This window comes from Podarcis erhardii (genome assembly GCF_964252035.2).
Source record: "Podarcis erhardii genome assembly, chromosome: 7".
Lineage (NCBI taxonomy): Eukaryota > Metazoa > Chordata > Lepidosauria > Squamata > Lacertidae > Podarcis > Podarcis erhardii.
The window spans coordinates 4,995,895-5,020,045 of record NC_138511.1 but is presented as its reverse complement, the minus strand read 5'-3'; the positions used below and the strand labels follow the sequence as shown (position 1 = coordinate 5,020,045).

The following is a 24,151-nucleotide window of genomic DNA, read 5'->3' as shown; positions in this document are numbered from 1 at the left end:
AGGAGTAGTGAAGGGGGCACCGGGGGGGGGGGGACTGTGGCCTTGGGCACACAATTTTTGAGGTGCACAAATGAGGTGTCCCCCTCACAGACATCCCCAGCGCAGCCCGGCCTGGCGCTCCCCTCTGCCCTCCAAGGACCACGTCAGCCAGCCAGACTCCCCCCTGCGTGGGCAAGCAGGTGGCTTGGCGTGGCCCCGCTTTGCTTTGGTGAGGGTGGGGGTCACTCTGGTGGCATCAGCGATGAGGGCTGGGCTGTTGTACCCCTACACGGCGCATGCATGCATGCACACTCCGGGCACCAGCAACCAATGCTACGCTGCTTCTTCTTGCTGAGTACTGCCTTTGGTGCTTCCTCCGGCCATTCAGGAGCCCAAGCAAAGACATGAAGACACCAGGGTGAGCAAACCTCACTAGGCCAGCCCACCCAAAGGAGTGCCCACTCACTCCAGCCGCTTGCTGTGTGAAAGCTGTGCCCACCCACCTGCCTGCTCTTAACAAGGAAGGTTCAGGAGGGGGGTGTTGTTTGTTGGATCCAGGTCTTAGCTCACACTTAGCCATGCATTTAATCTGGTGCACCTGCTAATTATTGCAAACTGTAATGTGCAATATGCACCAATCTAATCTGAAAATAAAAATCTTTGGCAGAACCGGAGTTGTGATTTCAAGTTCTACAGTGGATGGGGAGGGTCAGGAGAAGAAAGAGCTTAGGGTGGCTTAACAACAGTTAAAATTACAGAAATGCTCACAAACTGTTACCAAGCCGTTACAACCCGGGAGACCAGCTTTCAAATTCCCACTTGGCAGTGAAGCTCACTTGGGCCAGTGATGGGCTCTTAGCCTAACCCACCTCATATTATTGTTGTGGGAATTAAATGATGCTTTTCTTCTTATCTATAAGCAGTCCAGGGTGTCATCCTGCCTACCAGCTTCCTCCTCCGTCTCCATGTTGTCCCATAGAACACAGCAGAGAGGCGGATGGGCACAAAACTAGCATGAGTTGGCTCTGCCTGTTATTCCCTCTGGTTCCTCCACCTCCTGTTGGGACTCCCTGCTTTCCACCCCTGGAGTCCCAATGGGCCCCAACCCCAACTGATCCATGTAGCCCACAGAGCAGCAGAGCAGCTTAAAAACAGAGTTAGAGTCAACAACATCTTTAGGGCCCCAGGCTAGCCACCCCAGCAGCCCTTAATTATAATAAAACGTAGCTTACCAGAAGAGTGCTATTTGCAGCAGATGATGCATTTGGGCTTCAAGAACTGCAATGTATTAATAATGTGCATGGTTTTGCCCTGGGTGAGTTGAAGGATGCCAACTGAACTGATACAGAGCCAATTAAATTCTGGATTACAGAAATCACCATAGCAAAATATGATGGGATTTATCCTATGAACTTGTACTCAAGATAGACCCATTGAAATGAATGGATCTAAGTTATGTTCATTAATGTCAATAGGTCCGCAATGAATATGAATAAAGTTGCTACAATCCTGTATTAATAAGATTCTCTCAAGGATATTGTCTTCTAAAATCAGATTGGGAAGTTGCAATATATCTATTTGAACTGAATTTTCCATTTGAGAAGGGATTGATTGATTGATTGATGATTGATTGATTGATTGATTGATTGATTGATTGATTTAACTAACTAACTAACTAACTAACTAACTAACTAACTAACTGTTCTCTCGAAGGGTGGTGAATCAGTGATTTAAAAAATCTGGAAAAACAATTCCAGTACAGATGCGGTTGTGACTTTCAGGAGGTACAGGAACTTGTCCAGTATCTGTTTCCCTGCTCATTATGCACTACACTTTAACAAAAAAATTGGCAAAATTTCAAGATGGAAAGCCTAAAATAGGAGGGCTATGAAAATGTTTATCAACCTCCTCCTGGGGATAAATATGTGACTCATATGGCATCTAATATTTGCATTTGAAAGTGCAAAAGGTTAGAAACAAGTTTGCTCCACAAAATATGATTATATGGCTTATGGGGACCATATTGACTCAGAGGTTTAAAGGCCAGCTTGTCATTTGATGCTTTTATTGTTCAATTATTCATTTTGCACCATGAATTTTATACCTGGTTTTATGTTTAAATCTGTATAGTGTTTTGTGGTGATATTATCCCTTTAAGATTGGTTTGTGGGGTGTGTGGGAATTTGCTAGAATTCTTGTGAGCTTACACACAGCTGTCTGCCATTAAGGCTTCAAGGCCAATGTTGAAAGGTAATTAGAGAAGACTCCCTGGAAAAAACCCTGGTGTTGGGAAAGATGGAGGGCACAAGGAGAAGGGGACGACAGAGGACAAGATGGCTGGACAGTGCTCTCGAAGCTACCAGCATGAGTTTGACCAAATTGCAGGAGACAGTGGAAGACAGGAGTGCCTGGTGTGCTCTGGTCCATGGGGTCACGAAGAGGCGGACACGACTAAGCAACAATATGAAGGGAGCAGACGCTAATTTCGTTGGGTGGAAGGGATGAGCGCCCATGGTCAGTGTTACCTTAAAACCTGGATTGGAGGGAACTCTGGGCAGCCAAGGCCAGCACCTACTCAGACCTTTGAAGATATCTTGCTTCTTTGCTTAGCCTGGTAAGATTTATGTGTAAGTTTTTCTGTTAACTAGCTAGATAAGGCAGTTTTTGTTATTTTTAGCCTCTGAGCAGTTTTAATCTGTGTAATTATTTGAAGTTTCTCTCTCTTGTAGAGTCTTGTTTTAATAAAGTTTGTGTATGGTTTTATAGAAATTGGTCTTGCTTGAGTTTCTAAACCTTCCAATCTTGACTACACTTTTTGAAGCAGAGTAATCCATCACATGTTTATTATTACACTGCAAATCTAAACTGTGTTTCCCTGTTTTGCAATTGCCAGTGATCACAAGGAAGTAAATGATAGTGGATACTAATCTCAGGATGGTACATAGCCAGGCAGATTTGACCACACAAATGAAGTAGCCAGGTTTCTGCAACACACAATTCGGATTCATGAATGTTTTGCAACAATATCTTTATTGTTAGATACAGATTTTGCTGAGTTATTTTATTGTACTGAACCTTTCAGAAGTTTGTCTGTATGCCAATAAAGGTTTGAGATTGACTGAAGTAGCTTTTAGGAGTCACTGCCCTCACCTTCAGAAATTCCTGCTCCCACAAAGAACTACACAACACCAAACGAGTGGTCTGTTTGGTGGTGGCGCTGAGCATGGTTATGAAAACTAAGCACTCCTTTCAAGTCAGCCTGAACAATTCAGCTCTTCCCTTTAAGAGAGCTGCTCTGAAAGTTATTTGGGTCCTGAGCTATACATAACTTTATAGGTCAAAGCCAGCACTTGGAATTGGGCTTGCAAACAGAATTAAGAATGGTTTCATCCTTGCCACCCAAGGTGTGTTGAGCAAATTTCAACACCATTTTAATCCCTCCCAGTGGCTGCTCCAGATCAAAGCTGTGCCATGGGGGCATTGTGTTGGCTTATATTCAGGGCAATACAGAACTGCTTTTTGTGTTTTTATTGTTGCTATGATAATTGCTTTTATTCTAATGTTTTTTATCTGTTGTATATTTGTTTATGGTTCTCTTTTGTAAGCTAACTTGAAAATCTAGATTTAAATTTTCAAATAAAAAATATTTTTAAAAAGGAAAAGAAGAATAAAGTTTTTCCAAGTTATAGAGCAATTGAAGCAGCTGTAGGCTGATAAAGGAAGAAAGGAAAGTGTGATGTCTATTCCCAATGGAGCGCCTCATTTTCCAAGTTGTGCATTTTCAACTGACCTATTTTCATATGCTTTTTGTTTATTAGTTTAAGTAGGAGAGTTTACTTCTCTCTCTCTTGCAGCAAAGGCCTTCGGGCAAAAGCCCTTCATTGCTGACACCCTGTCTTTGACAACAAAGGCCTTGGGAGGCACTGTCTTGTTCTTCAAGGCCAGTCGCAGCGCATGGGAGGCCAGAGCCAGCAAGAAGGTGTGTTGCCTTTTGAACACTGGCTAAACCCAAAGAAACAATCTTTTCCCATGACTAGATTTTGTATACATGGGAGAGGGGGTTATTGGGTTGTTTTGGGTTTTATTATGTATTTTGGGTTTTGATGTTGTGATAAAAACAGAGCCCTGTGGGCAGTGCTTTTTTTTCTAGAAAAAGAGGTGAGCTTTTCTTTAGGGGCAGCAAATGTTTGAGGAGGAGGAGGTTTAAAAACAATGATTCCGTCTTAGCTTTTCTGCACTTATGGGCTTTGCCTCTTTATTTTTCTGTTGTAATCTGGCTGCTGCATTTTGAGGCCTTTGCCCCAGGGCAGCTGTGAGGTGTGGCAGATTTTGAGGCCTTTGCCCCAGGGCAGCTGTGAGGTGTGGCAGATCTAGCCTCTGAGAAGCTTAGCTCCTCTGGCGCTGCCCCAGCCTGCTGCTGCCCACTCACCTCCCCCTCGTCTGCTGTGCACCTGCCGTCACCTGCTCCTCTTTGGTCTCCTTTCACCACCAGACCTGCCAGTGGGCAGGTAGTAGCAGCTGCATGGCAGTGGGAATGCAGCAGAGGAGCCTCCAGGGGCCCTGAGCCCCATGTGCAGCACATTGCAATACTCCACTCTGGAAGCTACCAGAGCATTGAGTAAAGGGGCCAAATAATTTCTGTCTGAAGCGAGCTGTAGCTGGCGAAGCAGCCAGAGGTGGGAAAAGGCACCCCTAAGCTGAGCCTCCAATGACAACGTGGAATCCAGGAGCATCCCCAAACTATAGACTTGCTCCTTCCAGGGGAGAGAAACCGCACCCAGGGCGGGTTGTCTCCCCCAACTGTCGGACCTGAGAACACAGACCACATAACATCTCTGTCTCTTCAGGCCTGACCTGATGCTCTGTTTCACAAAAGCAGCTCCCAGGCTGAGTTGCCTGGAGACAAGAAAAAGCTAATGAAAGCTCAGAGTACAAAGACGAGACAGCTCTGAACTTTCCAGTGTCAACAGGGAGATACACGTGACTCTTTTCACCTTTGCTTCCTCTTTAAGCGCAATCACTATCCATTAAGAGCGTTCAGTGTAAGTCAACTGGCAGCTACACCCTCAAGCGATGATATAGCTCCACCTGCATCAAAGGGAGGGGCGCAAAAGGTCTGGGCTAACAGTTCAGTGACTCACGCAGCTGGCTGGAACTGGGACCCAGCAATGAATTGTCCCAGGTTGAGCCCCTGAGCACCCCCATGTTTATTCCCAGATACCCAAAAGTCTTCCACTGGGGCAAGTTCTTAAAGAGGCCCCTTTTGAGGTCTCTCTTCCTGCAGGCTCTGATTCACCACTACAGTAATAGCCCCCAGGGTCTAACTGAAGTAACGTCATCAATGTCTGTAGAAAACAAACTATCATTATCTTGGAAGGTAATTTCCCACATTTTCCCTCACTTAGGCAATACTGCTCTCCCTTACTCCCTCTTTCTGCTACTTTCTGGAAATTGAATTACCCTGCTTCGCATACTCCCCTTGTCTTGGTCATGAGGACCTCAGGGTGGCATCCTGCTCATGCATTTCTATATATTTGACAAGTCCCAGCATGGAGCATATTAGGTAGGAGAAAGCGGGACGACGACTCGTGAGGTTTTTAATTCTTAAGAGCATGTTGTAGAAGAATGGCAGTTAGGAAGGAATGTTGTTGGTGAAAGAAAGTTGGAGCTCAGTTAAAATGGTGCACCACGGCTGATCCCTCTGAGAGTGGCTGATCTAGGCCCAGGAACACTCACAGCCCCAGAACTAGCCAGGCCAGAGTCATCAGGTGAATTCTTCGGGGGCCTCTCGGAGGAGGAGGAGGAGAAGTTTACCAGATTTCAAAATCCTAAGCAGTAGAATTGCACCACCCAGCACCCAAGGCTGCCCACTCTCCTAGAGGTCTGTGTTGCAGAAGGCAAAGGGCGCAGTCCGATGCCGTTCAACACCACAGTACATGACTCCATGATGAAGAGCTTCCTCTTTGAATTCCCCAGTTTTGGACTTTGATGGATCAACGTTTGCTTTCCCTTGGAGCTCTCCCAGATATTGAATAGTCTGCTATTTTTTCTGCTCAGACAGGCCTTTGAAAACTAAGGTGTCGATGATGATGCTGGTCACTGGGCTGCTGCCTTGAATCCCAACTTAGGAGAAAGGTGGGATTTAAAAAAAACCTGTTTGTTTAATTAAATAATATTAATTTTTCAGATTTGTAAACAGCTTCACAACAAGAAGCCTCCAAATCTGTGTGCAATAAAAATATAAAATACAACAATATGATCTCCTTGTCCTGGAACCAATAAAGAAACAGCTGCTGTTTGCCTTCCAGTCAGGCCATGACAAACACAAGCAGAGCTGGCAGATGGTCCTTGTGTTCTAGCCACAGTTCAGCTGTCTGCAGTTGCTTTATGTGTCTTGAGCTCCATGCATATGAAGACGGTTCTGGAGAACAGTGCTTAGGAGTCATTAAACTGTGGGTTGATGGAGACAGCTGGATCCTGCACTTCAGGAGATGTGGACCTCCTGGCAACACGTCTGGGAATGAGGCTGAAAGGTGACAGACCTCCTTTTTCCACTTGCCAATCACACTGGTTACCAGGAAGGTTAATATTCTCCCTCTGTCAAATGGCAGCCGACCAGGACACCAATATTGATCCAGGGAAGGATGGTGATGAAAACTCAATTAACTTTTAAGGTTCGTTGCAATTGGGGTAAACACAGAGATGTGACCTGCTCACTGCAATACAATTAAAATGAAATGCAATTCATCTTAACAAGCCTGAGTGTGATAGACCAAATTCTAGAGGAAATGGCTGTCTTCTTAAATTATGTGTTTTATCTTTTAACAGCCTAGACCTAGTTTGCTTTGGGGAACCCAAATGTTCTGAATTGTTATTCTTCTCAGGCTGGTTTGTACAATCAGCAGCATCAAGGGCTAAATATCTTCTTAGGACCATACCAATTTGGATTGTAGGTTGAGGGTGACGTGCTTCACTGTTTGAACCATGGATAAAACTCCCTCCAGGAATGAAAAGGAGGCATCAGTGGAAGAGTTCACTTTTCAAGAAATGGTAAGCCCCTCCCCCAATGGTAGGCATTTAGAGCAGCTGTCCCCCCCCCCGCCACACTTTGGCATGCAAGTACCGTAGGTCATTGGCCTCCTGCCATCAAAATCCACAATGCTAGATTTCAGCAAGTTTCTTCCACCAATCAATACCCATTGAGAAGACATCTTCAGACAATAGCTAAGGTATCTCCAAATCAGAAGTTCAGTTTGGAGAGATGAGGCGACTGCATCCAGGCCAACACACATGCAATATGGATCCGGGCCCAGGAAAATGCCCCCAGTCAATGTACATTTACTGGCTTTCTTGCATAATTGTAAGTCTCCTCTTAGTCATCTGGACAAAGTTCCCAATGCCTTTGTCTTTCAAAACAATTTCTTAGCAACCCCCTACTCTCCTGTCATCTCACTTGCTGTCTGGAATCTCAATAATAAATGAATACTGGCAAACTTTTCAGGAGCTGAGACAGTACAGAACAGTGTTCCAAACACACTTTTGTCTTATTTGGACCATGTTTTTAATTGGTAGTTTTACAATGGCTTCCACCTGCTCTCTGACTTGCTTATCTGAAGGCATCCCACAAACTATTGATGGGGCCCTTGCAGGTGCTGGGCCATTTCCCCTGGTTTTCCGCAGTCTCCAGAAAGAAGATGGGAGGTTTATTGAGTGCTCCCCAGAGCGGCTACTTATGCATTGCCAAAAAAGACAGAAAATAAGATGCTGGTCTGCATGCGCTAATTCATATGTATAGATGCAAATTTAGAAACCATAACTATAATTGAAATAGAAATGCAATCCATCTGGCCATCATGGGCAAGACTGTGACCAGGTGACCTCAGTGTGCCTGCTCAGTCTGCTGTCCAGGTGCTGCTCATTTTGGATGGGAAACATCAGCACATGCTACCTGCTCTCCTCCTTTAGGTTATGTTTAAACCAGACTTGGGCCAGATTCACAGCATACATTTGAAACATTATTACAGTGGTACCTCGGGTTAAGAACTTAATTCGTTCTGGAGGTCCGTTCTTAACCTGAAACTGTTCTTAACCTGAAGCACCACTTTAGCTTATGAGGCCTGCTGCTGCGCCACCGGAGCACAATTTCTGTTCTCATGCTCTGTTCTCACAGTTCTTAACCCGAGGTACTATTTTCCTGTTGCCTTTCAGGTGTCTGGCAGATCAACTCACGTCAGCTCCAAGCTTGCATTCATTCTAATTTGTTTGTGGGGAGGTTAGATGCTGCTGCTGCATCAAAGCAAGGGTTATTCTACACTTTTCCTGCGCATTTTCTTATCACTGATCTTTGGGAAGCTGGTTTGTTGCACAAGGCCTCCCAATCAACTATAGTTCTGCAATCTGAATTTGCCATTATTTGTCTGAATCCCACTCAAAAACAGTGACCAAAAATGCCCCAAGTCTTCAGGAGTTGCTGATATTTCACATTGCAAGGAGCAATTGCTTCTCCATACAAGGAGCAACCTCTGCATAGCCTGCCAGGGAGAATTGTAGCCTAACCATTCCCTTGATGTGCCAGTTTTCTATATATGGGGGCATTTTATTTTGTATGAGCATTTGGTTCATACAGCACTGGCACAGATTTACTCCCTCAATGAGAATTAGGCCACGGCCTGAAAGGCAAAGGAGCAGAGCGAGGAGGGATCCACACAGCAGATGGCTGGCTGTTGGTCAGAGGGAACACAAGGCACTGTTTACGATCCCTGATTCCAGGAAAATGCCTTCCCTCTAGTTTTGCATTGTTAATATGGAGGAGACTGCACAGTTCTGTTCTGTATCCATCTCACGTCTTTGGATTACCTCCATAACCACAACAACTTTTACTAGAGACACTGTATTATTTTGACCCTCTGGCATCTGTATATTCAAGGCATGGATCTTTGAGAGGAGGCTGGAACCAGCACGTTGGAGACATGAAGGCAGATGGCGGGAGGAGCATGACTTTCCTGAACAGGGAGTTCCTAGCCATGAATGATTTGCTTCTTGGGGAAAAGACAAATGCAGAGCTTTTAGAGGAACAAGATGGTTTGATAGCACCCTCATAACATGCATGCCGTTTATTCTGTCCTGGTACAAGCTCTGGAAATTAAAGATTTGTTAAGGCAACTTTCTCCAACCTGGTGCCAGGTAGGATTGCCATGTGTCCTCTTTTTCCAGGACACACCCCCTTTTTCAGGGGTAAAATTCAAGACAAATTGCATTTATTTGCTTTGAGTGCTGTCATAGTGTCCTCTTTTTTGCTCTTCGAAATACGGCAACCCTACTCCAGATGTTTTGAACGATAACTCCCATCAGCCTCAGATAGCACGGCCATTTGCTGCTAGGAATTATGGGAGACCAGCTGTGCTAACTGAAGCTGACGGGTGGTGGCCCAAAACATATGGAGGACACCAGGATTGCAAAAGCTGCTTTATGGTTTCAGAGACAATTGGCACCGAGGTTCCAAGCTGAACTAGGGAAGACTAGTGCCTGTGATTACACTCAAAACGCTCCTCAGTTTGTGCCCCCTCCCCTCTCCTTTGCAAGGCACTGTGCCTAGGGTCACCCTGACTCAGAGTCCCTTGCTGAAGGCAAGAAGAGGACCCACAAGACATCTCTTACCTGACAGCACTGACAAAGCATTCCCCCGCCCCTTTTCTGTAACAGTTTTCAGAATAAAAACAAGGTTGTCTGTACTGAAGATTTAAAACCAGCAAAGCAGAACAAAGCGAGCGAACTAAAAGAAAGCTCAGCTTGAGGCTTAAACACAGCATGAGAAAGGTATTGCTGACACGTTACAAAGTTCCCCAAATAGTTCTGTGGTGTATCTTTGTTCTAATGATACTGTTTATTGTTGTTATGTTGTACTGTACACCATTTAGATGAACAACGTAAATGATTTATAAATAAATGTTTTTCAATAGTTTTTATCATTTCCAGCCTTAGAAACGCAAGGCAGATGCTGAGCAAAATTCATGAGCTCCCTGCTGGGTATCTGGCTTTGCACCCCTGGATCCTTTCAGGCAGGACATAAAGTGTGGTAATAATTCTCCCTTTTCTTCTTGAAATCTCTCTTTCTATCTTCTTCTAAGTTTGACTGTAAACCCCACTCCTTCTGTCTCCTCTTCCCCCTAAGCCAACATTCCACTGCAAAACTGCACCAAGATTTGCCCTATATTTTTCTTTGTTCCTTCCAGGGAAGCCCTTCAATGTTAATCTTTTAAAATATTTTCTCAATAAAACATCATTTAGAATAAGCTTTTATTTCCACTCCTTACCATTGTATCTTACATGAGCACTCCACTAACTTGACTAAGCATTCCCAACTATTCACACTTGGCTCTCTTGTGTGTTGGTCTATACTTGCTAACAGGGGTACCATCCCTAAGGGGGCCCTGGAGAACCAAGCGCCTACAAAATTTTTGTTGTGGGTGCTCAGTACCCGCACCACAGGGCCCCCAATGCAATTTCTGGTGCCTTGAGAAGCACCGGAAGTCACATCTGAGGCCTTGCGAGACCTTGGAACCTGACTTCTGGTACTTCTGAGGCTGCGGGGTGTATGACGTTGCAATGTGACATCATGACATCATGTCATGTGCCCTGGGGACCCATAACTTGGGGCCCAAGTCAGTGCTCCTGTTTGCTAGCTATGGGCCATATCTACCTTCAGAAGGCCTTCTTCGCTGAACACATCTGAGAATAATTCAGGAAAAGGTATCTGAAGACCCACAGAGGCCCAACATTGTGTGGTCTGGTGAGTGCATCATTAAGAGAAGAGCCTGGTCATGGAAAATTTGTGGGTGTGAAAAGTTCTTCAGCATTTTTAAATTCTCCATCAGTTAAAGAGGAAAGATAGAGCGTTTGAAAATGATCAAAGCATGTCCATTAGTCAGAAATTATAGGAGTTGTCATTCACCAATGTCTGGAGGGCCACAGGTGAGACACCACTTTCTTGAGCTGTGTTTGCCTAAGTGGGTGATACCACCTCCTGGGGGCGCTGGAATGATCCAGGGGGGTGGTATTAGCCTCGGGTACAATGGGGGGGGGCGTTCAGTAAAAATAAGGGGGGGTGGAAGCTTAAAGAAAGAAGAAGAAATGGAAAAACTGTTTGTACATGTTTCCTCTGTTGTGTAATGATGTTTCCCGCCAGTTTGGGTGCCGTTGTGGGATGGCGACAACGCCTCCCCTGAATCCAGTGGTTGCCCTGGATGCGAGGGGTATTCCTGGGCTTGGGTAAACCCTTTTCGCTTCACCCAGCCCCAGGAAGTGGATCACAGCTTGCTTGCCTATTTGGCCAATGGCAGGTGGGCTGCGGTGCTGGCCCCGCCCCTGGGGTGGATTGGACTGAGCTGACAGGCTTCACTCTGGTCCACCCCATGGGTTATTAATCCCGGGGCATAGTCCACCTCCACGTCCAGTTTTGAAAAACCATTTGTACATGTTTCATCTGTTGGGTAAATAGCTAATCACACTGGTTTAAGAATGCTGCTGACAAAAATAGAGCCAAACATTAATAAATTGATAGCAGCACACCAGGTTCATAGTTTTCATTAGAATTATTTTTAATGTTATTCATGAATTTTATTTTAATATTATCCTTTGTTATCTTAATTTTCTGTGTGTAATGTGAATGTTACTATGGTTGATTCTATTAAATAAATAATAATAAATAATTTTATAATTGCAAGCTTCAACGTGTCTTATTGACAACACCTTTCTTTACTCCGTTGTGGGAGGTAGGGAGAAATATAGATACATAAAAGAACATAAATTTGTCACTGTTGCTCACTTAAAGAAGGCAGATTTCCAGGGGGCACCGAGCATAGCTGTCAACTTACAGATTTGAAAATAAGGGACCAGCAGCCTCGAAAATAAGGGATCAGCAGCCAAAATAAGGGATCAACAATTACTTTGATAAAATACATATTTTGTTGTGTGCAAATGGCTTTAGATAGCTATTAGGTCCATAAATTACCATATAGCATATATTCAACACAAAAAAGCAACCATTTGTTGTTGACAAAGGACAACTGGACATAGAAAGGGCCCCATTACCTTCAGTAGCTTATTTTAGGGACATCATCAATAAGGGACAGCAGTGGGAAATGTCGATGGGATAAGGGACTGTCCCGCCAAATAAGGGACGCTTGACAGCTATGGCACCGAGTAATTTTTTTTCTGAAAAGGGGACGGTAGGTCTAATAAGTTTGGGAACCTTTGCTCCTGAATCCACAAGACAGCTCTTCACATTACAAGGGGCATATATCAATTCTATAGGCCGTCACTTTTCCTTTATAAAGCTAATGCATATGATGTCAAACTAATTTTATGGGGATTAACCCCCAATTGAATGGGAGACATGGTGGGTGGAAGAAGGATGAGTAACTTCTGGTTCTCTCCTGCCATTCCCCATTCCCTCTCAGGCATTTCAGAGCTTTCCTTGGCTGAGCTCCAAAAACAGGGTTATTTAGCCCAACTTAGGTGGGGGGAACCAGCCTTGATGTTATTTGCAGGAGACTTGGCAAACATGGAAAGTGCCAAGCACTTCTCCCCTTCATCCCCATTAGCTCCCCCCCCCCAAATGTGTGTGTTACCTCAGCAAATGCAGATTTGGAAAGTTGCAGCTGCTGATATCTAGCAAGTCCTTCTGCCCTCCAGAGATAACTGGGAAAGAGGGAGAGTGCATCATTCAGCATCTAAGGAAATATATATATATTTATTTAAGCTGATCTGATATCAACAGGAAAGAAATCTCTGGGTTTGTTCAAACAAGGAAAATAAATTAAAATACATGGAATGGTCTGAGTCAGACTTCTACCTCAGTTGCCAACTGATTAAAGTAAAATCAAAACTGGGACATCCAGTGGTGTCAGGCATGATTCCTTACATAAAGCATTAGCCCAAAGGGAAACAAAAAGCAGAAATGAAGGGCTATTTAAAGAACAATGATAATAATTCATCTCCACCCTGTGGAACTCAGCCAAAAGCAACAGAGAGTCTTGCCTTGGTACCTTAGTGGGAGTTTAAGGCAGGCCAGGGATGGTTATCCTTAGAACAGGGATTTGACCCTTCAGATGGTGCTGGCCTCCAGCTCCCAGGAGCCCTAGCTAATGTGGTCAGTGGTTATGGGAGTTCAACAACATCTTGAGGATCGCACTTTCCGCATCCCTGCCTCAGATATCACAGGGCAGGAATGGTTTTCTCATTTCTTACTGCCTCAGATTAATTGCCCCTCTGGAAATTGCATCCTAGGGCAGGGGTAGTCAACATGGTGCTCTCAAGATGTTGTTGGGCCATGACTTCCATCCTCCATGACCACTGTACATCTGAAGAGCACCATGTTGACTACTCCTGGCTCAAAGCTAGTTAATAATTCAGCCCAGTTGCACAATTCAGCTTTCTCCAAGATGGTGTCTACACTTCCCATCAGCCCTAAACAGCACAGTCAGGGATGATGAGAGTTGTAGCCCAAAAAATCTAGAGGGCACCAGGTTGGTGAAGGTGGTCCTAGAGGACACAGAGTCAGAGTGTCACATTAGAAGGGAATCACAGACTTCCTGATAACATCTTTCCTTCATAAGGCCAATACATGGAAGTGGGTAGCACCGTGGTCTAAACCACCGAGCCTCTTGGGCTTGCTGATCAGAAGTTCGGCAGTTTGATGGGGTGAGCTCCTGTTCCTCTGTCCCCGCTCCTGCCAACCTAGCAGTTTGAAAGCACAGCAGTGCAAGTAGATAAATAGGTACTGCTGTGGCAGGAAGGTAAATGGTGTTTCCGTGCGTGGTGGTTTCTGTCACAGTGCCCCGTTGTGCCAGAAGCAGTTTAGTCATGCTGGCCATGTGACCTGAAAAGCTGTCTGTGGACAAACGCTGGCTCCTTTGGCCTGAAGCAAGATGAGCGCCACACCCCATAGTCACCTCTGACTGGACTGGACCCAGAACAATGAGGTGCAAGCCCTTATATAGATTTTGGAAATTGCCACCCTGTAGCTCAATACCACCACCACCCCAATACATCATACATACATCACAGAAGAGGCAGTCTACAGCCAAATTCTGTCTGCCAGGATACCTGATAATGATCACTGATTGCTTTTACCTGGGCATCCTGGCCATTCTTTTGTGATGGTAAATGCTCAGTTCCTGAATCCAGGTCACAGGCTCACCTCATTCATACACAGATATGCCCTTAAGACAGCAAAAAGACAATGGAGAGGCTTTCCCATTTCCTTCCTCCTTGCAGAGAAATATCTGAGGTCAATTTGGGAGAGTCAAAATGGCTTCATGGTTGTTCTCCTATACTATTTCAGACATGTGGTTTATATACTTCTGTACGTGTTTGCCTTGTACATTTATGAACATTTAATTTATAAATTTGAGACCTTAAATTCTTATAACAATGGCACCAAAAAGCTGTTGCCTCACTTCACAAATTGGGGGGGGGGGACCCTCACCAGGACTGTTTCCAGTGGTGTAGCGTGGGGGGTGCAGGGGGGGCCCGGCCGCACCGGGCGCAACATCTGGGGGTTAGGGTTAGGGGGCGCAAATCCACGGGTTAGGGGGCGCAAATTACTTGCCTTGCCCCGGGTGCTGACAACCCATACTACACCACTGACTGTTTCCATTTTTCAATGCACGCAGCTGACGGAGGGCCTTTGCTGCTTAAATAATTTGTCAAGAATGACGTCCCTCCATCGCTCAGGTTTAGCAGAATCCAAAGTATGGCCTTAAAGCTATTTAAAAATAAAATAATCTCTTCTGGGGTGGGATGATAGTCACTTCCAGTTCAGGAGGCACACCCAGCCTTGGAAGAAAGTGCATGGATCTCTTTGTTTTGTTTTGTTTTGTTTTGTTTTGTTTTATCTTGCCTGTAATACTATTTCTGGTGCTAACTAAGACTTGTGATTAATCATTGCAAAACTGCCAGGGTTAAGCAGTCACTTATCTGTTGTTAAGTCTCTGACAAATCGCTGGCTGCAGAATTGTCTGTCTTGAGCAACTACTCTCATTAGCTGGAGAGACAAGTTGAGGATTTTGTTTTCTCTCTGGCCTTGACATAAACAGCCCTGCTGCTAACAGCCCCTGAGACTGAGTTCAGCTGACCTCCAGTTTAAGCAGCCAATATTTTTTTTCTGACCTGGGGTTATCTCCTTCCTCTTCTTGTATATTATTTATATCTTGGCATACAAAATTGGGAACTGTAAGTGCTTGTGAGAGGTTAATTAAGAGGAAATATTAATCACACATTGTTTGAATCTGGCAGCACAGATCGTCCAAATAACTTCACGTTCCCCCCAAATCAGTGGAAGCCCTCTGGTTCATTTTATGATTGCATCAATCAGACCCTCCAAGTATCCCTGTTTTCTACTTACAAACTCTCCAAAGGTCAGATTCATATGCTTTCCCACATTGGTCACCAAAGTTGCACAGGCAATAAAACCTAGCTTAGTTACAAAGTGGTTAAAGTTCCTAGAATATTGGTATAGGAACTCAAGAGTAGCTGGTGAGAGCCCTGTGGTTGAGCTCAAACCTCTTCACATGCTGAGTTTCTCAGGTGAACTGGGGTTACAATAATAAGCTTGATTACCCATTTCCTCCCAAAGTAGGGGGAAGTGATACAGCTAAGCCTGTCCAAACAGCTTCCTCTATAGTATTAACCCTCTCTTTTTTATACAATAATTTTTATTAAGTTTTCCATTTTAACAATCCAATCATATCACATTAATTTTTCCCAATTATACCAATACATATCATAAAGTCCAAATATTTTGCCAAATTATAATTTTTTTTGGGGGGGGGTTCCTGTGCTTCGAGTTCAGTAGGGTCTGATCATCTCATATTTCTGCTGCTTTTAGTATTCACCAGTCCCATCTTTCAATCTTCTTGTTGTTATCCTTTTTCTTCTTAATAGCCTCTGAGTTGTTTTCACAGGCGAGTTAAAGTAAGCAATCTTATGCTTCTGTGTGAACTTTGTACGGCTCTCCCTTTTTAAAAAAAGCTGGTAAGTCTTTTGTTTGCAATAAATCCTCACACACTGTTATTTATGCCGAATCCATCCAAAACTCCTCCTCGGGTGACAGACGCCATCTTTATAGTATTAACCCTCTCATGAACTAATTAGACTTAAGCAAGTTGGTTATATGAGGGGGCTTCTCCTACAGACTGTGAGATGGACCTGTCACCAGGTGGCAGCTTTCGAATGAGAAGAAGAAGGGCAGGCAGCACGTCTCTCTAGAACCTGTCCCCCTGCTCTTGCTTGTCCTTTATCAGTAACAGTGCGTCCAGTGGCAAGCATCCTTTTTAATGCCAGATATACTGGATGATTAAGGATTTTCCGAACACTTGCCAGTGTGGTGTAATGGTTAGAGTGTTGGGCCAGGACCTGGGAGACATCAGGCTTCGCTCCACTTGGCCTTGAAGCTTAATGGGTGTGGCCTTGGGGGCCGTTTGCTGCTTCTCAGCCTTACCTCCCACACGGGGCTGTTGGGGGGATTGGGGATGGGGAGAACCAGTAATGATACCTTGAGCTCCTTGGAGGAAAAGGTGAGATAATAAGTTAATAAAGTAGGAGCAGCCTCTCTTACCTTTCACCACACACTTCTCTGAGCCTTCCCGTTGTTTCCTTTGGGCATCCTTCCCTCAGCCTCAAAGTCACTTTTGTGCCTTCAAAATGCTCTCTGCTACTTCAAAAAACCCTTTGATCTCGGCTTCTGAAGCAATCTCCACTGGGGCAGGGAGACACTTGAAATTAACTCCCAGGTCTGGCAGGACAGCCCTTTCCATTTCCTGTTGCCTTTGGCTTGTCATGGATAAGTGCCTAAGGCAGGACTTAGACCCCAGCTGGACGCCAGAGCCAATCTTTCAATTGTTAAACGGGAGAGAGAAAGTCAGATGAAAGCCCCCTTCGATCTCCTTTCCCCCACCTACAGGTTTTCTTTCTCCTCCTTCCCACCATCTTTGGGCTCTGTCCTGGACGGTGCTGAACACCTTCAATTCCTAATGATTCTTCAGATTCTCTTTCCAGGTATATGAAAATGTGGTATGGGTGAGGCCAAAGAATTTGTTGCAAAGACCTTGGGTGGTTCCAGATGGGTGTTGATTGTGGAATGAGTGCTCTTCAGGCAAGCATTTATTATTATTATTTGTATTATTTATTAATTTGCAGAGTCCACACAAAGCCACTTCCGGCCTGCCCAGGAGGTGGGGTTGCAGCCCCCGCGAGAGCAGGGGAATCCCGGCCGGGTCTGCCCCCCCCAGCCAGCCAATCAGCTGGCTGGGGGGCGTGGCCTGCACTATTTTAGGGCCGGCACAGGGGGGGCTCGCCCTCTTTTCGCCGGCTCGCCCTCACGTTTTCCCACCCTCCCTCCCTCTAAGTAGGCTTTAGGTAGGTCTTTGACTTTGCTATGGACTTCGGTCTGTCGCCGCAAGGGGCATGGTAGGAATTTTTCCCAATTGGCAATTTCTGGCCTTTTGGTTTTTTGCCTACCTCGTAGCAACTCGTCACAAATTCTCAGCATTGGCGGTAGGCATTGGTAAGAAGGGGTTAAGAGGATGTGTGTGGGGGGGGGAGGAACGCCATCACCTCCCCCCGGTGAGCGAAGGGTGGTCCGTTAAAGGACTCCGGGGGGCGTGGCCCTGTCCGAAGCCTATGGAGGTGAGGGCCAAAGGCACGCCCCAGAGCGGTGACCCGGGGGAGCTCCTAGTCGACGTGCCTCGGCAGGAGACTCCCCCAATATAGTGTTATCCCTTCCCCGTGTCTCCAGCAAATGGGCTGGAGCCGGATAGTCGCTAGGACCAGTGCCTAAGCCAATGCCTCTCATTCCTGAATTCAATAAAGTTGTGGCCTAATTTGCCCAATTAACCTTAAATTATGGTGTCTCGTGTCTTTATTTATCCTGGTGGGTGGCGGGAACTTGCCACGCAACACTGTTAGCATCAAAATGCCAGCCTGTGTCCTCCGCCCCCTGCCATTTAATCTGAACATTCCCTTTCTGGTAACTGTTGTCAACATCCCAATTTGCCATACCTCAATGACCCAATCTTAAGCCCCCATCTGGAAGCACCTCCTATTATGTTCGGGGCTTAAGTGTGTGTGTGTTTTCACAATTTTTATTGTCTTGATACTGAGTATTGTTTTAACAGGTTTTTTAAAATGGTGTGGTGTATTTCTTCCCATATACATAAAAATGCAAAGTGCTGTTATGTTATGCTCCACACCAACTGCCATTTAATAAGGACAAAGGGGTAGGTATGGATGGCAAGCAAACTATAGGGGTGTGTGTGTGTGTGTGTGTGTGTGTGTGTGTATGCTTTGAGACCTTTTCAGCACAAATACATCTTCATATGTCCCCACCCCAACATGGGTCTTGATCCCAAGGACTTCCTCTCTTAACAAACATGTTTCAGTCACTTTCTTCCCAGCTGACACCCAGAGAGCCCCCTCTCCCAGTGCAAACAACGGTTGAGTTTTTCCTTTGGGCTGTTGTCAAATTACTCAGGTCCTGTTTGTTGTGAGGACCCTTTCACTTTAAGTGGGTTTTGCTTAAGTGAACCAGATGAGACTGGAAGGGCCTCTGGGCAGGAAAATGATTCAGCAACGGAGAAACTATGCATTTTTTGAGCAGAAACTTCTCATTCTGAAAACAGTTTAAAAGGTTCACCTTAAATTTATGGACATCATGGGAGCCAACTTCTAGGGGTCGTGGGGACTTACCTCCCCCCCCCCCCAATTTTATTCAAGTTGAGATGGATTCTCAAAAGTTATTAATACAAGAACAACTCCCTTGTGGGCTCCCCATTGAAGCATCTGCTTGGCTGCCTTGAGAGGAGGATCCTGGACTGGATCCAACAGGCTCATCTTATGTTCTTTATGCAGTTGGTCCTTCAGAACTTGCTTAGCTGAAATTTGGCTTATGTTAAAAATTAGATGTCAGCTGGCAGCTACAGGCTCTCTGTTTAAATGAGTGTTGCATATTCAGGAAAGGGACTTGGAATATCCAAGAGAGAGCTCCCCCCCAGCCCCCTCCCCACCAGCAAATCTGGCCCTGGCTGGCTCCTCAGAGGGTGATGTGAGCAGACTGGATTTGCAGGGCTGTCTTCTGAAAGACCTGGGCTTCCCTAGACTTTTTTCTCTCCTCTGCTGACAAGGCAGGAAATTTTAGAGCCTGTTAACTGCTGTCCTAGTTTTCCAGTGATACTAAATTATTCCAAGGGCTTTTATATCTGCTTCTGCTGTGGGATTTGTTTATCTGGTTCTGAAAGGCACCGGTGTGCTCTTCGTTGGTGATAACCCTCTCTCTCTGCTCCCAACAAGCTCCCCTCTTTGCTTTTGAAGGGAGGGAGGCGCATGGAGATCTGATGCGGATCATTATCAGCCTCTTTGGGTTTTCTAAAACGTGCAAAGACGTATTTAGTTTGTGAAATCTAGTTTGGTCCTAAACAGACTAGACCAAGAAGCAATTTAATTTAAAAAACAACAACTTATGTTTTGAATATTGGGACTAGTGAATGAGAAATGCTTTTGTTACATTGTGGTTTTGTGGAATTGGTCATAGAAACATAGAATTGTACAGTTGTAAGGTACCTCCAAGCGCCATTTCGTTCAACCCTCTGCAATGCAGGAATTTATTCAAAGGATATATATTGGTATACTGAGGCAGCTAAGCTTGTATACTTTCCTCTTTTGCCTCTTTCACCCATAGGCAAGTTGCACGTGGTGAAAGGGCACAGCCCTCAGAAGTCCATGGGTCTGCCCCAAAAGATGTGACCTGAGAAAGTGCTCGTTGTGGACACATCTCTGCTGCAAGCACCTGAGAAATGCATTCTCAGTGACACAGAACATATCACAATTGTTCCAGCTTTAGACTGACAAATAGTGTGGGACACAGATGACAGCAGGGGGACATCGTGTGTACAGCACCTCAAAAAGGTCCCTGCATTCAGCACTGAATGCACATTATCACGCAGTGTGGGGATGCCCTTTGTTAACCACAATGCACATCTATGCTGTAGCCTGTCTTTTAGTGTTGATGTGTTTCCCCCCAAACCAGCTTTGATTTGACCCAGACTGGGTGTGGGGTGTGGAAACGATCTAGCTTTAGCCCTTTCCCATTTTGGTTGCACAACTAAGTCAGCACTGCCAACGATGAAGCACAACCTCAGCCATCAAGCAATGATTCTCAGTTGCTGCAGCCCACTGAAATTGCTATGCAGTCATTTCTTATCCTCCTCCCCATCTGATTCAATTAAGTTGTGATTTTTCGGCTTCTGTCATTTCCACACCAGTTCCCCCCAAGAAACCAAGCTGTGCCTGGTGCTCTGTGACCACTTTTACCTCTAGATGGGCACTGTTCCTTTCTAAAAAGCTTCTCATGTTCCTTTGTAACACCCCCAGAAAGGTCTATATGCTAAACACATCAGGTGTATCTTGTGCTTTGTCTTCTTGAAAGCTTTCAAATGGGCAGTTTGTCAGTCAGGCTTGTCAGGAACTCCCATGTTGACAGCCAGCGATTAGCTGAAACTACCTTTCCCCCCAGCTCTAATTATGTGGAAGAGGCTTCCGCACTGAGGGGCGCAAGGCAGTTCCCCATGCTGCAAGACTATCAGAAATTATGCCATTGGAGATACTCTCCAAGTGATGCTGTAAGCCCCACGTGAAGAATTTGCTTGGGAACCTAGTATTTGTGGGAGCACCTCAACCTGGGCCATACCTTCTGTCAGCAAGGCTTTGCTTGTAGTTCCATCAAGGGTTTCGGTTCATAGTGTGACAACCTTGAGCAGGGTCTTTTCTGTTATGGCCCCCCAGTTGTGGAACTCCTTCCCACTGGAGATCTGGGTGGCTCCCTGTCAATAGCTTTTCAGTGTCAAGTCCTTTATTTCCCAGCAGGCCTTTGGAGATGGCAGAGCTCGAGAAGTGGTCTTTGTGCTGCTGAATCATTTGCTTCATGACAGCATTGGGCTTTATGCATTTTATGTATGGCCTGATACACAGGCCCCTTTAAACCAGGGCTTGGAGCCGGGGCTCAGCTGATGGGCTGTTTTGTCTGGCCAAGCTGATCTCTCTCCACAATACACAGGTCAACTTTGGCAAGTGGCTGGGACAGCCCACCTGTCACCTAATGTCATTGTGGCATCAGATGATTGATGTGTGGGTGGTCAGAGTTGGCCCATGTGGGCTGGGGGACATAAAGATCTGGCCACCAGACCAGAAAGGTGCCCCAGCCCTACTTTAAACCAGCACTATACTAACTTGAGGTTTGAAGGGGAGCGTTTAGCATGCTGGTGTACAGGGCTAAAATCAAGGCGCTTTGCTCTTTCCCTGCTTCTGCTCTGCTGCCATGAAACAAGACATGGTCCAAATGCCAGTTGCTGGAAACTGCAAGGTGGGAGAGTGCTGCTGTTGCACTCAGGTCCTGCTTGCTGGCTCCCCTCTAGTTGGCCTCTGTGAGAACAGGATGCTGAGCTGGACGGGCCTTTGACCTGATCCAGCAGGATCTTCATATGTTCTTAGCACAAAGTTCCAAGCTGAGCTCTCTCCAAGCAAGCCATTTGTTATTGGCTTTCCAAGAGGGGAGCCGCCATTTTCTGTTCAGATGTGATACTCAGCCATGGTTAAGCTCCCAGCAGAAGCAGAAGCAAGGGGAGGAGCAAAGCCCCTGTGATTTCCCCATGCAGCCTTAAACACTGGCTAAATCATCCTGACAGCCTCTGCCAATGTGAGTCACAGCAGAACTCAGCGAGAAGGATGTGATTGTCAGGGCAGATCCACACCATGCATTCAAAGTACATCTGACACATATTTAAAACACATTACATCCCAAAGAATCCTGAGAGGTGTAGTTTGTTAAGGACACTGGGAGTTGCAATGGGGAACTACAGCTCCCAGAATTCTTTGAGGGATGCCATGTGCTTTAAAAGTGTGTTGGGTGTGCTTTAAATGCTTGGTGTGAATCTGCCCTTGAGCTGGGGCTCACATGAAGGGGAACAGCTTGTGAAAAGGGGGTATAGAACAGTGTGTCTCAGACTCCCACCATCCCTGACCGCTGGTCCTGCTAGCTGAGGATGATGGGAGTTTTAGTGCAACAGCTGGCAACCCAAATTTGATAAACACTGCTCTGTAGGAGCTCCCCCCCCCCTTGCCCAGGCTGTCCTAGCGGCAGCCACACCAATGACGCAGCAAGGCACTCTGGAGATCCCTGATATGGCTTTGCTGGGGGCTGCGGATAGCTGGATTTATGGACCATTGTTCTTGTCCAAGAGAGGTAATCAGCTCCTTGTTTAGCTTCCTTTCTGGTGTCTTCTCTCAGCCCTCCGTGACATTGGCCACCAGGGGCTTCTTATTAAGCAACTTGCTCAGTTAAGCTTTGCAAGGCGATTGAACTTTTGTGCCAAGGAGCATTGCGGGGGCCCTAACAAGCCCTCTGCTTGACTCCCATACTCCTGGAGTTGTTCTTTCTCATTCTGTTCCTCTGGCTTAATAAGTGTTATTTCATAAGCAATAAATGGGACAAAGCCGGCAAATAATGAAGCTGATTACGGTGCTGTGGATGCCGGGTGAATTTAATCAGATTCAGTACAACAAAGTGTCACTGAGGAGAAGACACGTGTGCTAATTGTGTAATTATCTCACACCGGCGAAACTGAAAGAGCAGGGAGGCTCAGGGCTAATTCCCTTCCACCCGTGTTTGCCTTTCTTCTCTGCACAGCACCCTTCTGTCACATGCAAGCACCTTTCTCTCTGCCCCCTGGGAGTCTCACAAGGCCGTGACCCTCTCTGCCTCTGCTCTGCACCCTGGCTGGGGCTTAGTCACTGAACTGTGGTAATATCTTTTGGTAGCCTAGTTGAATGTGGGGCGGAGGCCTTTTTTGGCTCAAGAGCAGGATGAAGATATAGTAAATGCATGTCTTTGGGAAAGCGATGCCAATAACCTCTCAACCTTCCTATTCTTCTCAGCATGAACATGTCAGTCTCCAAATCACTCTGCGCTTCCAGTAAATGAAGGATCTTCTTTTTAATGATTGCCAAGTCATGTGAGAATTAAAGAAACTTCCAACTGAGAACTCTTAAGGAGCTGTTAAATAGAAACAGTGAAATAAATGGCAGCCACTTGTGTCTTCTATGTGAGCAGTTTTGCCTCTTTGATCATGGCTACTGAGTGGAGTTTCTCCAAAGGGAGAAAGAGATGGAGGGCTGTGGGACAAACCTGATTCTTAAAAGACCTTTCAAGGTTACGCTTCATCCATTGCAGAGAAGGGGAACAGGCAGAATGAAAGTCATGTGGACATGGGGTTCATCTCGGTTGCTCCCCCTGGTTCCTCTTTTTCTCTCCTTTCTCCTGAAGAAATCTTTTTAAAGATTCTTACAGGATCTGTGCCCCCCCATCAGGCAGAACAATGTTTAGATACCAGGTGACCTAAGATAATGTAAAGCGTTTTCCAATACGCGGTGAATCTGAAGGCTTCAGCAAACATGGGAAGTCTTTGTTTGTTCTCTAAAGCTCTCTGACATTTTTAACAAGTGCCTTTTGTGCGAGAGATTGAATTGCAGATTAAAGTGGAGGAACATTTGCAAAGGAAAATACTTTTTAAAACACTTTGCTAGGCATATATTACCATTTCTCCTGATGAACCAAACTTTCCAACTAAAGCTACTCCTTAACATGGACTTGCACAATACCAGTTTTGTTTCCGCAGGAAGGTGGGCCTTTATACGTACCCCAGGTATGTAAGGTACCCCAAGGGCATCATAAACCCTGTAAAGCATTTAAGATGCTGTGCGATTGACAGGCACTTTGATCAGCTCTGGATGGGGATCTCTCGGTTTTGAGGCAGGGGGTTTTCCCAGCTGGAGATACATTCTACAAGCAAAGCAGGTGTTCTGCAACAACCTTCAACCTTTCACCATATGTGGCCATTCCCCACCCCCAAACCATGACCACGCAAGCTATGGGCCCACCATGAATATGTTATACCAAAGGTGGGCAGACTTCAGATTTGATTAATCTACTCTTTTTTCTTTCTGTAATTGTAACCATGTGGTCAATGTCTCAGGTGCAAACTAATGGCTGGTGTAGGAGATGCCAGGTCCTAAGCAGGGTTAGGTGACCTGGTGCTCCACATCAGCTCTGACCACTGGTCAT

At 45.6% G+C, this 24,151-nt stretch overlaps 1 protein-coding gene and 1 long non-coding RNA gene across 3 annotated transcripts in view; both read left to right on the top strand.

The window, feature by feature from the left end:
* GPAT2 (glycerol-3-phosphate acyltransferase 2, mitochondrial) overlaps nucleotides 1-24,151 on the top strand; it is a 282,276-nt gene that overhangs the window by 138,964 nt on the left and 119,161 nt on the right. The gene's annotated exons all lie outside the window — the stretch shown is intronic.
* On the top strand, nucleotides 5,705-23,141 carry LOC309346409. The gene is made up of 3 exons (XR_014158622.1): nucleotides 5,705-7,029; nucleotides 16,943-17,037; nucleotides 22,966-23,141. It is a non-coding gene; the product is annotated as an uncharacterized lncRNA (long non-coding RNA).